Source organism: Pristiophorus japonicus, unplaced genomic scaffold (assembly GCF_044704955.1).
Source record: "Pristiophorus japonicus isolate sPriJap1 unplaced genomic scaffold, sPriJap1.hap1 HAP1_SCAFFOLD_61, whole genome shotgun sequence".
NCBI lineage: Eukaryota > Metazoa > Chordata > Chondrichthyes > Pristiophoridae > Pristiophorus > Pristiophorus japonicus.
Window position 1 is genome coordinate 3,421,856 of NW_027254520.1, and position 10,307 is coordinate 3,432,162.

Here is a 10,307-nt window from a genome sequence, read left to right on the forward strand (position 1 = left end):
CCTGCGTGTGCGCGTTGCAGCCTCCGCGCACACGCAGTGTGAAGGAAACATTGGCACTCGGCCATTTTTGTAGTTCTTTGTAGCTGTTCAATTTTTAACATTTTTTATTGAAACAACATTGCCCTTCCATGATCAGCACTGAGACTTCTGGCAGCTTTCTCCCCCTGCGCCCGTCGGGAACCGCTGCCTCAAGTACTGAGGCTTCCTGCAGCCTTCTCCCTGCCTCCCCCCCGCTGCCGTCGGTCGGGCTCTCACTGCCTCCTCCCACTGCCGTCGGGAACGGCTGCCTCAACTTGTGAGGCTTCCTGCAGCCTTCTCCCTTCTGAAAGGTCTGCCTGAAGCACTTTCACACAGATAGGAACAAGGTTTATTTAAATCTTCTTTGCTTATTAATTTTTATTCAGGTTGGATTTATTTGTATAATAGTTGTATAAGTATAACTTAGGATTTATTGTAGAATGTAATGACTTCCCTTCCCCCCTCCCACGCCCCCGGCCCCCCATCTCGTTCCGGACGCCTAATTTGTAACCTGCGCCTGATTTTTTAATGTGTCGACAAGGTATTTTCAGGCATACAAAAATCTTCACTTGCTCCATTCTAAGTTAGTTTGGAGTACGTTTTCACTGTGGAAACTTTCAAATCAGGCGTCAGTGGCTGTACACGCCCCCTTTTGAGAAAAATTCTTTTCAAAAGTGAAACTGTTCTACCTGACTAGAACTGCAGAAAACTTAAATGTGGAGAATTCCGATTTCTAAGCTACTCCCTTCTCCACCAGTTGCTCCTAAAAATCAGGAGCAAGTCATGTGGAAACTTGGGGGCTTAATATGGGCACCGGGTTGTCGTTGCAGGGTAAAATGATTCACCTTTTAACAAAGTTCACAGGTGTTTATGATCTGTTTAACACCGTCTGTAGTAAAATGTAACCCCCTATTTCGAGCCCATTGTATCGTACACTGTATGCCCAAATGTCCAGATTTCTTTTGGGCCCACTTGCCTATGCCATATTCTTCCTCTTCAACCTCTTTGACAGCCCGTCCCCGGGCTATATTATCAACGGTGTTATTATATTCAGATGTCTTTGAAGTGTTTTTCATGTGAGCGCCCACATGATATACAGTTATTTTCATCTTCTGGGCTTTGGACCATATTGGTTCGCATAGGTGCTTTCCCCACAAGACTGTCCCAGTTATTTGCCAGTTATGTTCATGCCAGTTTCGCACCCTGCTCGCCATGCCATTTGCTATTGCCAATGAGTCAGTCTATATGTATACTTGTTGCTGTTCCTCTTCTAATTCAAGGACTACAGCTGTTAATTCTGCTAGCTGGCTGTAGACTCCCACACCCTCGTCACGCACAATTTTCTTGGTCTTTAGATTGAAGGCAGCGGCTCGCCATCGCCAAAGGCCGTTTCACCAGATCGCTGAGCAATCTGTGAACCAGGCATGGATACGCTCTTCAGGTGTAAACTGTTCAAAAGACACGCCCCAGGAAATCGGTGACTGCTGGGATAAACTGACAGATGACTGCGTAAGTTCACTCTCAGCTATTTGTGGGTATTCAGCCACATGCTCATGTAGTCGGGTGATTCCTTCTTTTCCTTTACCTGCTCTGTATGTGATATTCCATCTACAGCGCACAATTGAGCTTTGCTGCGCTCGCCGGACCTTGTTTGTCTCATTGGGCAGGTCGATTACCGCATACCACTCCGCACCTTTTTCAGACAGCCACTCTGTTATAGTTACTATATCGGGCACAGCGGTTGCCTTGGGAGGGGCACATTTTTTCAGTTGACGATATTCCACAGTCATCCTCCAACTTTTGTCGTGTTTCTGCACAGGCCAAACAGGACTATTGTCGGAGAACACCGCATGTCTAATGATATCCGCCCCCAGGAGCCCTTGTATGATTTCCACTGTAAGGTTCACACTTTCTAAAGACTTGCCACATGCAGGACAACAATACGAAGGGTTAAAAAACACTTCACTCTGTTTGAAAAAGTGGGTGGGGCTAAAACAAAAAGGAAGTGCCACTATTTTTCCAAACTAGTTTTCAGACACATGAAAGATACATTCCGCAGTCAAAAAATCACAAAAGCGCTTTCATTCACAGACAGACGTTCACAAAGGCTTTCTTCATTCAACAAAGCTTATTATGGTTACTCCCCTGCCAGGTAAGTAATCGGAATGTGTGGCCTCAGATCCCCGAGAGCTTGGGTTGATGTGGTTCTAACGGGGAGTGCTCCCCGATTCCGGCCACACCGCTAGTCGAGGGATCTTCTACATCCTCTAACTGTACTAACAATAGGCAGGCGTGCCCGACCCGCTGCCCTTGGGCTGGTCCCAATAATTCGAGTAGCGAACCCCTCATCATAGGAGGGCCACTCTTCATCAGGCTGCTCCGTATTCCTGCCGTAAAGAGCTCCTGATCTGGCCCCCGATATTGTTGCTGATATATTCCTCCCTGTGTTGCCATGTTTGGCAACTGTATCTCACCCTCCGTCTTAGTATTACAAGGTTTTACCTCCCCTTCCCAATGAAAGGCAGAGGGATATTTTTGCCGGACCCCTATAGTAACCATTTCTTGTAACTAACGAGTGGTGAAGTCACGCACCCCTCTGGTTGTTATCGGTTGATCCCCATCTTGCTATTTCGTCTTATTTCTCTAAAAATTGGTCCAGCTTCCATGGCCGGAGCTCATGGGGGAGGATCTTTAGTTTCCAGCCGTTCCCACCCCTCTCCATTTTTTCCAGCTTGCATATATTGCCCACATAATTTTACATTGGCTATTAAACACTCACTAGTATCGGATTGAGCAAGCCCATACCACATGCAGCAGCAAATACAAAATATATATTTCAAATCCAGTTATAATTTCCGTCGTCGAGCTTTCTTTTTATTTTGTACTGTCGGCAGACGGCATATTAAAGTCTCTGATTCTTCATTGACCTTGTCCGCCCGTTCATGTAGCATGCGGACCGCTTCAGTCAGGGTCGAGTTTTGACTTTTAGCAGCTGTTTTTAACTGAAGGTTTTCTGCCTCACTGGCCTTAAGTTGTTTACACATCACCGTTAAGGCTATCAACAAAATCCATCCCATTTATGCGGGACTATTTTTCTCCTGTTTGAAGCCCGCTTCTTCCAGGAGAGACAGTACCGCATGGGGTACGGCTCTGTCTTTGTTCTATTCCAATAACAGCGTATCCCCATGTAACGGGGGTCCAAACCGGGCTAGTACATTGGCAAGAGAGCCAAAACCCTCAACCCTCGTGCCCCAGCCTGGTATTATATACTTCTCTCCCGCAGGAGGAGACGGCTTCTTCTCTTTTCTCTTAAACATTTTACTAGATCCTGTTCGTGGCGCCAAAATGTATTGGGTCAATAATAATAGACAATGGTTCGGGATCTGGATGACTGTTAAATAAGAGACAAGACAAATGAAGTAAAGAATAAGATACCTTTTACTGAGAGAAAAGAAACATTAATAATACAGTTTACAAAGAGAAGAGAAGTATGATAAGATGCAACAACGCTCACGGCCTTCCGCCCGTCGGGAACTCCACAAGAGACTGATGGTCTGGAGCATTGGGAGTCATGGCACCGCTCGCGAATCACGGTCCAAGGCGAAGTTCTCACTGCTACGCGACAATGCTGTACCTATGTACTATCAAATAAGCATACTATTGAACAAAACATGGGTGCATGTGGCTTCTGGCCTACTCCAAATCGGTAAGGCCCCAGGTGCTTGACCGCAAAGCATGAGAGCTCTAGCCGCGGACCATCTCATAACAAGCTGGTGTGCGTCTCAAGGTCGCTTCCCACTCTTTCTCTCGAAATAGCAACAACATTCTACGGGGCATGGAAGCAGAGACACCCTATGAATGAGTAAATATCATAATTAACCCGATGCGATTAACCCCATACAATACAACAGGTAAGATACAAGAAGAATATTCTCCATGTTGGGGAAGTCCAGATTTAGGGGACAAAGTCTAAGCAAAAGGGGTAAGCCACTTATGACTGCGATGATGAGGACATTCTTCACTGAGAGAGTTGTTAACCTGAGGAATAGAGTTGTTGACGCAATTTCGTTCGATATATTCAAGAGGGAGTTAGATGCGGCCCTTATGGCTTAAGGGATAAAGGGATATGTAGAAAAAGCAGGAAAGCTGCACTGAGGTGAATGATCAAACATGATCTTATTGAAAAGTGGTGCAGGCTCGAAGCGACGACTGGACTTCCCTGCACCTATTTACTATGTTTTTATGTGTCCATGTTTGTATTAGTTCATGGGATCTGGGCACTAATTGTCCATCCCTAATTGCGCTTGAGAATATGTTGGTGAGCCGTTGCTCGCTGAAGACTTCAAACCCATCCGTACTTATTCAACAGATAGAGCATGGCGGTTGGTGGACGCGGGACAAAGAGAGAGAGAGAGCCTGCTTGTTTAGAGCGTGCGGCAGGGAGCGAGAACGATTTCGGTTGGGGGGACGCGGAGAGACAGCCTGGTTGTTGCGGGGCGGGGAGAGAGAGCCTGGTTTTTGGGGGGCGGGGAGAGCGAGATTAGTTGCTGGGGGAGGGCGGGTAGAGAGTAACTGCTTCTGTTGGGAGTTCAGGAATTGGGAGCATGGTTCTTTCGTGGGGAGAGTGCCATGTAGTTGGGGAGGGGTACAGAGAGCGAGCCTGGTTGTAGAAACATAGAAACATCGAAATATATAGCGCAGAAGGAGGTCGTTTTGGCCCAGCGTGTCCGTACTCTCCGATTGAAAGTCACGCGACCCTCGGCCAGCAGCCTTGAAGGTTCCCATAAACCTATGAACAATGGAAGAAATGTAAAGAGCACCAGTCCAACCAGTCCACCTAATACATCTGCAAACCACTTACACTGAAACATTTTACACTCCACTGTTACTGGAGCAATGGGATCCCCGGGAGATGCAAAAACCAGTTAAAAACCCAGGACAATTTAGGGAAAATTCCTCTCCAATACATCCAGTGACATAAACCAGTCCAGGAGGTCAGCCTGGCCGTATTCGATTCCCTGCAGTACTTACTATTATTGCTGCAGGGCAGCAAGAGGTTATCCAGGTTAATCCCAATTCCCAGCTCGATGTCCATAACCCTGCAGGTCACGGCATGTTCCGTGCCAATCCAACCATCTCTTAAAAGTGATAGGAATTCTGCATCCAACAATCTTCCAGGCAATGGGTTCCAGTTACCCACATTGCTCTGCGTAAAGAAGCCACCTGAAATCTCCTCTAAAACCTCCAGCAATCACATTAAACCTACCCCCCCCGTAAAGGACCCCTCAAACAATGGAAATAGGCCTTACTATCGACTATTTCCACGCCACTCAATATTTTGTAAAGATCAACAAGGTTTTCCCTCAAACTTCCCTGTTCCAATGAGAACAAACCCCGCCTATCCAATCTATCCTCATATCTAAATTTCTCCAATCCAGGCAGCATCCTAGTAAATATTCTCTGCATGCTCGCTAGTGCAATCACGTCCTTCATGGGACACGGGAAAATGAATTGAAGGTTGGGTGGGAGTGGATAGAAAAATAAGTCTGGTTTTTGGTGCGTGGCGGTGAGAGCCTGGTTGCTTTATCTGGGGTCGGGTGCGCAGAGAACGTGTTTGTTGGGATGGGAGTGGGTAGATAGCGCCTGGTTGTTGGGGTCGGGGCAGACATAGCCTGATTGTTGGCAGGGGCGTGGGAGAGAGCCCGGTTGTTGTTTACAGGTGGAGCCTTGTTCGTGGATGGGAGCCTTGATATTGAGGCGGTAGATAGAGCCAGATTGTTGGGCGTATGCGAGGGAGCCTGGATGAAACTGGCGGGGGGAAGCTAGAGAGAACCGAGAGTTGCGGGGGAAGAGCCTGGTTGTTGAGGCAGGGGGAGGAGAGAGCCTGCATCTTGGGTGGCGGGGGTGTCGAGAGATAGCCTGTTCGTTGAGCGTGGTGCAGAGAGGGCCTGGTTGTTGGGGGTGTGAGAGAGAGCCTGAATGTTGGGGGGCGGGGCGGGAAAGAAAGAGACTTGATCTTCTAGTATGGCAGAGCCTTTGTTAATGGGGATTAGGGGTGTAGGAGAGAGAGCCTTGTTGGGGGGATCAGAGAGTGAGACTGCTTTCTGGTGGAGGAGGGAGAGAGCAACGTTGTTGAATGTGTGGAGAGAGTCTATTTGTTGAAGGGAGCGTTTTTTTGTTGGGGAGAGAGGGAGAATGAGCATGGCTGTTAGGGGGATAGTGGGGGAGAGAGAGCGCCTGTTAATGGAATGGGGAGAGAAAAAAGGGGACAAGTTGGTCAACGGCAAACACAGAACAATCTCCCTGTTTTCAGCCACTGGCAAGAACATCGCTAAAATCGTCTTCGACCGTCTTCTCCCTGTGGCTGTGTAGCTCCTCCCGGAGTCACAGGTCGGATTCCGTCCACTGCTGGGTACAACAGACATGATCTTTACGTATGGGGTGTAGTAAGTTAACACAATCACAATCTTTAAGGAGGTGGTACTCAGTAAGGTCATCGGACTTAAGATAGATATCTCCCCCGAAATTGTTGGCTTGCATCATAGGCTCTTAAGAGAAGTAGCGGCATGAATTGTGAATGCTTTGGTTGTAATTTACCAAAGTTACGTGTATTCTGGCGATGTCCCAGCAGTATGAAAAGCAGCAAGTGTAACGACCCTATTCAAAAAAGGAGGCTGACAAAAAACATAAAACTTTAGAACAGTAAGCCTTACATCTGTGGTTGGGAAAATCTTGGAGTCCATTATCAAAGTAGCAGTAACAGAACATTTGGAAAAGCAAAATTTGGTCAGGCAGTGTCAGCATGGATTAAGGAACTGTAATTCATGTTTGTCAAATTTTCTGCAATTCTTTGAGCATGTAACGAACAGGGTGGATAAAGGGGAAGCAATGAATGTGGTGTATTTGGAGTTCCAGATGGCATTTGTCTAGGTGCCACATACAAAGTTACTGCACAAGATAACAGTTCACGGGGCTCGAGGTAATACATTAGCAATGATAGAAGATTGGCGAACAAACAGGAAGTAGAGATTACAGATAAATGATTCATTCTCTGGTTGGCAAACAGTAACGAGTGGGTGAAGAGAGAGCTTGGTGCATGGAAGAGAGAGAGCTTGCGTGGAAGAGAGAGAGCTTGGGTGAGGGTCAGTGAGAGATCATGGCGGGGTAGAGCTTTGGTGACGAAGAGATCGAGAGCTTGGGTGTATGGAAGAGAGCTTGCGGCGGGGGAGAGAGAACTTCTGGATGGGGAAGAGCTTGGGGGTGAAGAGAGCTTGAGGGGAGAAAGCATGGGGGTGTAGAGCTTTGGGGCCATAGACCTTAGCGGGGAGAGCTAGTGGGGGGAGAGTGTTTGCGGATGACGGAGCGAGAGAGAGTTTGCGGAGGGGAGAGCCAGCTTAGCGGGGAGAGCGAGGTTGGGGATGGCAGAAAAGAAAGCTTGGCGGAAAGAGGGGAGAGAAGAGAGGGCTTGGGTTGCTGGGGGGAGAAGAGAGAGCTTGGGGTGGGTGGGGTAGAAGTCAGAGCTTTGGAAGGGGGAGGAGAGAAAACTTGGAGTGGGAGGGGGAGAGAGAGAGAGAGCTGGGGGTTTGAGAGAGCTTGGGGTGTAGGAGACCTTGGAGGGTAGGAGAGCTTGGGGGTGTGTGAGCGATTTGGGGGGTGGGAGAGCTTGAGTTGTAGGAGAGCTTGTGTGTTGTAGTGGAGCTTGCGGGGTAGGAGCACTTGGGGGTAGGAGAGCTTTGCTGGTATGAGAGCTTGGGTAGGTCGGAGAGATTAGCGGGGGGAGGAGAGCTGAAACAACGTGCAAACATCGAAAATAGGTGCAGGAGTAGGCCATTCGGCCCTTCGAACCTGCACCGCCATTCAATGAGTTCATGGCTGAACATGCAACTTCAGTACCCCATTCCTGCTGTCTCGCCATACCCCTTGATCCCCCTAGTAGTAAACACTACATCTAACTCCTTTTTGAATACATTTAGTGAATTGGCCTCAACAACTTTCTGTGGAAGAATATTCCACAGGTTCACCACTCTCTGAGTGAAGAGGTTTCTCCTCATCTCGATCCTAAATGGCTTACCCCTTATCCTTAGACTGTGACCCGTGGTTCTGGACTTCCCCAACATTAATAAGAACATAAGAACATAACAATTAGGAACGGGAGTCGGCAATCTAGCCCCTCGAGCCTGCTCCGCCACCCAATAAGGTTTATGGGGAGTGGACTCACCCGCCCGCTCCCCATAACACATACTTCCCTTTTTGGATAAAAAAATCTATCTATCAGTGATTTGAATATATTCAATGAGCTAGCCTCAACTGATTCCTTGGAAAGATAATTCCACAGATTCACAATCCTCTGGGAGTCGAGATTCCTTCTCAACTCGGTTTTAAATTGGCTCCCCCGTATTTTGAGGCTGTGCCCCCTAGTTCTAGTCTCGACCAGTGGAAACAGCCTTTCCGCCTCTATCCTGTCTATCACCTTCATTAATTTAAATGTTTCTATAAGATCACCCCTCATCCTTCAGAACTCCAACGAGTAAAGTCCCAGTCTACTCAATCTATCATCAAAAGTAACCGCCTCATCTCCGGAATCAGCGTAGTGAATCGTCTCTGTACCCCCTCCAAAGTTGGTATATCCTTCCTTTAGTAAGGTGATCAAATCTGCACGCAGTACTCCAGGTGCATCCTCACCAATACCCTGTACAGTTGCAGCAGGACCTCCCTGCTTTTGTATTCCATCCCTCTCGCAATGAAGGCCAACATTCCATTCGCCTTCCTGATTACCTGCTCCACCTGCAAACTAACTTTTTGGGATTCATGTGCAAAGAAGCAGAGACGAGGTGGCCGAGAGGTTAAGGCGATGGACTGCTGATCCATTGTGCTCTGCACGCATGGGTTCGAATCCCATTCTCCTCGTCGTTGGCTTGCAGCTTAACCACTTTTTCTAAAAGAGTTTCATGCACAAGGACCCCCAGGTCCCACTGCACTGCAGCACGTTCCAATTCCTCCCCATTCAAGTAATATTCCCGTTTGCTGTTTTTCTTTCCAAAGGTGGATGACCTCACATTTTACGACATTGTATTCCATCTGCAAAACCTTAGCCCATTCGCTTAACCTATCTAAAACTCTTTGCAGCCTCTCTGTGTCTTCTGCACAACCCGCTTCCCAATAATCTTTGTGTCATCTGCAAATTTTGTTACACTATACTCTGTCTCCTCCTTCAGGTCATATATGTATATTGTAAACAGTTGTTCTCCCAGCATCGATCCCTGTGGCACACCACTAACCATCGATTTCCAACTCGAAAAGTTCCCATTTATCCCAACACGCTGCTTTCTGTTAACGAGCCAATTCTCCATCGATGCTAATACATTTCATCTGATTCCACATACCTTTATCTTCTGCAGCAACCTTGTGTGTGGCACCTTATCGAAACCCTTTTGGAAATCTAAATACACCATATCCATCGATACACCTCTATCCACCATTCTCGTTATATCCTCACATAATTCCAGTACATTTGTTGCACCTGATTTCCCCTTCATGAATCCATGTTGCGTCTGCTTGATTGCACTATTCCTATCTAGATGTCCCCCTATTTTTTCCTGAATGATAGCTTCAAGCATTTTCCCCACTACAGATATTAAATTAACCGGCCTATAGTTACCTGCCTTTTGTCTGCTCCCTTTTTTAAACAGAGGCGTTACCTTAGCTACTTTCCAATCCGATGGCACCTCCCCAGAGTCCAGAGAATTTTGGTTGGTTATAACGAATGCATCTGCTATCACTTCCGCCATTTCTTTTAATACCCTGGGATGCATTTCATCAGGACCTTGGGACTTGTCTACTTTGAGTCACATTAGCCTGTCCAGCACTACCCTGTAGTGATCGTGATTGTCTCAAGGTCGTCCCTTCCCACATTCCCGTGACCAGCAATTTTTGGCATGGTTTTTTTGTCTTCCACAGTAAAGACCGAAGCAAAATAATTGTTTAAGGTCTCAGCCATTTCCACATTTCCCATTATTAAATCCCCTTTCTCATCTTCTAAGGGACCAACATTTACTTTAGTTTATCTTTTCAATTTTATATATCGGAAAAAGCTTTTACGATCTATTTTTATGTTTTGTGCAAGTTTATATTCGTTATCTATCTTCCCCTTCTTCATTGCTTTCTTAGTCATTCTTTGCTGTCGTTTAAAATCTTCCCAATCTTCTAGATTCCCACTAACATTGGCCACCTTATACGCATTGTTTTTTTAATTTAATACTCTCTTTTATTTTCTTGGTTATCCACCACTG

At 46.9% G+C, this 10,307-nt stretch overlaps 1 non-coding gene across 1 annotated transcript; it reads left to right on the forward strand.

Annotated features, from left to right (window-relative positions):
* Nucleotides 1–8,843: 8,843 nt before the first annotated feature.
* Nucleotides 8,844–8,928, forward strand: trnas-gcu (transfer RNA serine (anticodon GCU)). Its single transcript has one exon. It is a non-coding gene; the product is annotated as a tRNA-Ser (tRNA).
* Nucleotides 8,929–10,307: the final 1,379 nt, after the last annotated feature.